The sequence below is a fragment of the Schistocerca gregaria genome, unplaced genomic scaffold, assembly GCF_023897955.1.
Source record: "Schistocerca gregaria isolate iqSchGreg1 unplaced genomic scaffold, iqSchGreg1.2 ptg000310l, whole genome shotgun sequence".
NCBI lineage: Eukaryota > Metazoa > Arthropoda > Insecta > Orthoptera > Acrididae > Schistocerca > Schistocerca gregaria.
This window is the reverse complement of record NW_026061790.1, coordinates 282,501-287,500: the sequence shown is the minus strand read 5'-3', so window position 1 is coordinate 287,500 and position 5,000 is coordinate 282,501. Positions and strand designations below refer to the sequence as shown.

Here is a 5,000-nt window from a genome sequence, read left to right as displayed (position 1 = left end):
ACCCACGTTGTCCCTTAACCTAACCCACGTTGTCCCTTAACCTAACCCACGTTGTCCCTTAACCTAACCCACGTTGTCCCTTAACCTAACCCACGTTGTCCCTTAACCTAACCCACGTTGTCCCTTAACCTAACCCACGTTGTCCCTTAACCTAACCCACGTTGTCCCTTAACCTAACCCACGTTGTCCCTTAACCTAACCCACGTTGTCCCTTAACCTAACCCACGTTGTCCCTTTGCCTAACATAGTTCACTGCTCGGAATCTCTGGTGTCGTTGTTATCCTCATGTAGATGTCTTGCGAGTGTTGCTTACTTTCCACATATTCCCGCTATCCACTGTCAATTGTACTGCAATAGGACTATATCGCCGCCCCCCCCCCCCCCCCTCTGTCCCCCTCTTTGTGTCTCTGTCCTCTCAAGCTGGTCGGTCTGGCGTTTGAGTGTTAAATGAGCCTCGCAGCTGTTCAGTTGCATTCAGATGTCGACGCCCTCAGTGTACGTCGTGGTATGGTCTGTGTCCATTGTCCGCTGATGTCGTACGCGTAACCCACACGCTGTACCGATCATCGGTCGTTACGTACAGAGTGAAGTAGTGTGATACGTGTGACCGTACGCTGGCTGTGCCCAACGGTGTCGAATCTCAATTTCCATATGTTGTGCTCGATGCTACTTGTCTCGTCTCCCAATAACAGCTAGGTTGCACTGTGGTACGCCGTAGAGGCGTGTGGGAGGAACGTACGAACGCATTGTATGTCACCCTGGGTCGCTGGGGGTGGTGGTGCGGTGAGTCAGGTCAGGTCAGGTCAGGTCAGGTCAGGTCAGCGTGAGCCGTCTGATGTAGTGACGCGTGTATTCCGACTTTGTCGTATTGCCTCACACAAAGTGCTACCCTGGTGGACCGCGTTCCATATCTGGGACATGCCGCAGATGCCGGTTGACAGTGGATCGCGGAAGGGACATCGCATACGTGCGCGGGCCACCTTCCACGTGTTCTCTTCTGCACATGTCGCAGTGTGTATGTGGTCTGATGTAGCGTGTCGTGACACATGACATCCTGGCATGCAAGAATTGTTGAATTCGCAAATGTAGGTGGACATCTACGTTTACTGCCCAAGATACGCAAATGAACTGGAAATCCGTTGTTGAGCGGTTGTTCACGCTGGAGGTGAATCTGTGATGGCGACGATCGGTACAGCTATTAACCGGTTGTTTCAGCGGTACCCGCCACATCCACACACGTGACTAGGTCCATGTGGGTATGAAGCGATACGCGGCGGTGGCTTGGTGGGACTGTTCCCGGCCGGTGAAGGGGGGCCGCCCGGCGTGTTGGCCGCGCGCTGCGTGGGCGCACGCGCAACAGGCGGCTGGTGGGGGGCGCCGAGTGGCAGGAGCGCCAGCCGACGGGCCCGGCAGGCGGTGCAGCTACGCTGCGGCGCACCCTGCACGCGGCGCCTGGCGGCCAAAGTTGGTTCAGCCGAGCCCGGTGCGAAGCGCGGTGGACATCTGCAGTGTGCTGGTCTGATTGAGGACTGTGTGCGTTGAGGATGCGCCGCCGCCTGGCACTCGGCGCCGCGACGCCGTCTGCTGCTCGGTCGCCCCAGCGGTTCTCGCAGGTGGTTTGTATCGCAGTTGTGCAGACGTGTTGGCGCGTGCGCTGTGCTGGGAGAGTTCGCTTCTGCACCCAAGTGGGGCTTTGCCCTTGTGTGGCGCTGGCGTTGGAGCTGCCGGTCACCATAGGTGGCGCGTGTTGTCTCCCGCCGGCAATGCCACGACAGCACGCTCCCGGGCCTCTGTCGGCAGCGGCAAGCTCAGTTGGGAGCAAGGGTGTTCGCACTAAAACCGTCTACTCGCCTAACTCCGGGCGATTGCGCCTCTCTCGAAACCGACCAAGTACCTAGGACGGCGCTGCGCGCCGCCGGGACCTGAGAGGGTTTCGAGGTGTATCGTGCAGGGGAGCTCGGCCTCCTCCTGTTTGCAGAATAATTGAGCGGACGCTTGCGTGTTCGCGCGGGCCCCCGGGACACACTCCCGGGCGGCCGGCTGCTCAGCTCTAGTTGACGCAGCTCCCTGGTTGATCCTGCCAGTAGTCATATGCTTGTCTCAAAGATTAAGCCATGCATGTCTCAGTACAAGCCGCATTAAGGTGAAACCGCGAATGGCTCATTAAATCAGTTATGGTTCCTTAGATCGTACCCACGTTACTTGGATAACTGTGGTAATTCTAGAGCTAATACATGCAAACAGAGTCCCGACCAGAGATGGAAGGGACGCTTTTATTAGATCAAAACCAATCGGATTGGCTTGTCTGGTCCGTTTGCCTTGGTGACTCTGAATAACTTTGGGCTGATCGCACGGTCCTCGTACCGGCGACGCATCTTTCAAATGTCTGCCTTATCAACTGTCGATGGTAGGTTCTGCGCCTACCATGGTTGTAACGGGTAACGGGGAATCAGGGTTCGATTCCGGAGAGGGAGCCTGAGAAACGGCTACCACATCCAAGGAAGGCAGCAGGCGCGCAAATTACCCACTCCCGGCACGGGGAGGTAGTGACGAAAAATAACGATACGGGACTCATCCGAGGCCCCGTAATCGGAATGAGTACACTTTAAATCCTTTAACGAGTATCTATTGGAGGGCAAGTCTGGTGCCAGCAGCCGCGGTAATTCCAGCTCCAATAGCGTATATTAAAGTTGTTGCGGTTAAAAAGCTCGTAGTTGGATTTGTGTCCCACGCTGTTGGTTCACCGCCCGTCGGTGTTTAACTGGCATGTATCGTGGGACGTCCTGCCGGTGGGGCGAGCCGAAGGGGTGCTTTCGCGTCCCGAGGCGGACCCCGTTTAAATCCTACCAGGGTGCTCTTTGTTGAGTGTCTCGGTGGGCCGGCACGTTTACTTTGAACAAATTAGAGTGCTTAAAGCAGGCAAGCCCGCCTGAATACTGTGTGCATGGAATAATGGAATAGGACCTCGGTTCTATTTTGTTGGTTTTCGGAACCCGAGGTAATGATTAATAGGGACAGGCGGGGGCATTCGTATTGCGACGTTAGAGGTGAAATTCTTGGATCGTCGCAAGACGAACAGAAGCGAAAGCATTTGCCAAGTATGTTTTCATTAATCAAGAACGAAAGTTAGAGGTTCGAAGGCGATCAGATACCGCCCTAGTTCTAACCATAAACGATGCCAGCCAGCGATCCGCCGCAGTTCCTCCGATGACTCGGCGGGCAGCCTCCGGGAAACCAAAGCTTTTGGGTTCCGGGGGAAGTATGGTTGCAAAGCTGAAACTTAAAGGAATTGACGGAAGGGCACCACCAGGAGTGGAGCCTGCGGCTTAATTTGACTCAACACGGGAAACCTCACCAGGCCCGGACACCGGAAGGATTGACAGATTGATAGCTCTTTCTTGATTCGGTGGGTGGTGGTGCATGGCCGTTCTTAGTTGGTGGAGCGATTTGTCTGGTTAATTCCGATAACGAACGAGACTCTAGCCTGCTAACTAGTCGCGTGACATCCTTCGTGCTGTCAGCGATTACTTTTCTTCTTAGAGGGACAGGCGGCTTCTAGCCGCACGAGATTGAGCAATAACAGGTCTGTGATGCCCTTAGATGTTCTGGGCCGCACGCGCGCTACACTGAAGGAATCAGCGTGTCTTCCTAGGCCCAAAGGTCGGGGTAACCCGCTGAACCTCCTTCGTGCTAGGGATTGGGGCTTGCAATTGTTCCCCATGAACGAGGAATTCCCAGTAAGCGCGAGTCATAAGCTCGCGTTGATTACGTCCCTGCCCTTTGTACACACCGCCCGTCGCTACTACCGATTGAATGATTTAGTGAGGTCTTCGGACTGGTACGCGGCATCGACTCTGTCGTTGCCGATGCTACCGGAAAGATGACCAAACTTGATCATTTAGAGGAAGTAAAAGTCGTAACAAGGTTTCCGTAGGTGAACCTGCGGAAGGATCATTACCGACTAGACTGCATGTCTTTCGATGTGCGTGTCGTGTCGCGCAACACGCTACCTGTACGGCAGTGGCCGTGCGCCGCGTGCGGAACCACGCGTGCCTCTCAAAACTAGCGGAAGTGTTGTTGTTGTGTGGTACGAGCGCTGAAGCTCTGGAGCGGCTGGCCTGCGGTACCTGGCGCCTGGCGCCGGTTTTGAATGACGTTCGCCCGAGTGCCTGTCCGCTCCGGTGTGGAGCCGTACGACGCCCATCGGCTGTGAGGCCGTTGGACACAAAAAAATAGTGGAACAGGGGCCGTCAGACGCCTCAGTCCCGCAAATGCTACTGTCTTGAAAGAGACAGTGGGAGACTGAAAAGGAAAAGATCACCCAGGACGGTGGATCACTCGGCTCGTGGGTCGATGAAGAACGCAGCAAATTGCGCGTCGACATGTGAACTGCAGGACACATGAACATCGACGTTTCGAACGCACATTGCGGTCCATGGATTCCGTTCCCGGGCCACGTCTGGCTGAGGGTCGGCTACGTATACTGAAGCGCGCGGCGTTTGTCCCGCTTCGGAGACGTGGGAGTGTCGTGGTCGCCTGTGTGGCCGGCCGCGTCTCCTTAAACGTGCGATGCGCGCCCGTCGCCTGGCGGTTCGCATACCGGTACTTTCTCGGTAGCGTGCACAGCCGGCTGGCGGTGTGGCGTGCGACACCTCGTACAACGACCTCAGAGCAGGCGAGACTACCCGCTGAATTTAAGCATATTACTAAGCGGAGGAAAAGAAACTAACAAGGATTCCCCCAGTAGCGGCGAGCGAACAGGGAAGAGTCCAGCACCGAACCCCGCAGGCTGCCGCCTGTCGTGGCATGTGGTGTTTGGGAGGGTCCACTACCCCGACGCCTCGCGCCGAGCCCAAGTCCAACTTGAATGAGGCCACGGCCCGTAGAGGGTGCCAGGCCCGTAGCGGCCGGTGCGAGCGTCGGCGGGACCTCTCCTTCGAGTCGGGTTGCTTGAGAGTGCAGCTCCAAGTGGGTGGTAAACTCCATCTGAGACTAAATAT

General features: G+C 56.1%; 3 non-coding genes across 3 annotated transcripts in view; all 3 read left to right on the top strand.

Moving 5' to 3' along the window:
* The first annotated feature begins 2,064 nt into the window (after positions 1–2,064).
* Positions 2,065–3,957, top strand: LOC126305331 (small subunit ribosomal RNA). The gene has a single exon (XR_007553396.1). It is a non-coding gene; the product is annotated as a small subunit ribosomal RNA (ribosomal RNA).
* Positions 3,958–4,318: 361 nt separating this feature from the next.
* LOC126305439 (5.8S ribosomal RNA) lies at positions 4,319–4,473 on the top strand. Its single transcript, XR_007553492.1, has one exon. It is a non-coding gene; the product is annotated as a 5.8S ribosomal RNA (ribosomal RNA).
* Positions 4,474–4,661: 188 nt separating this feature from the next.
* Positions 4,662–5,000, top strand: part of LOC126305376 (large subunit ribosomal RNA) — a 4,222-nt gene continuing 3,883 nt past the window's right edge. Inside the window, exon 1 of the ribosomal RNA XR_007553437.1 lies at positions 4,662–5,000. This exon is cut by the window's right edge and continues 3,883 nt beyond it. This is a non-coding gene — a ribosomal RNA (large subunit ribosomal RNA).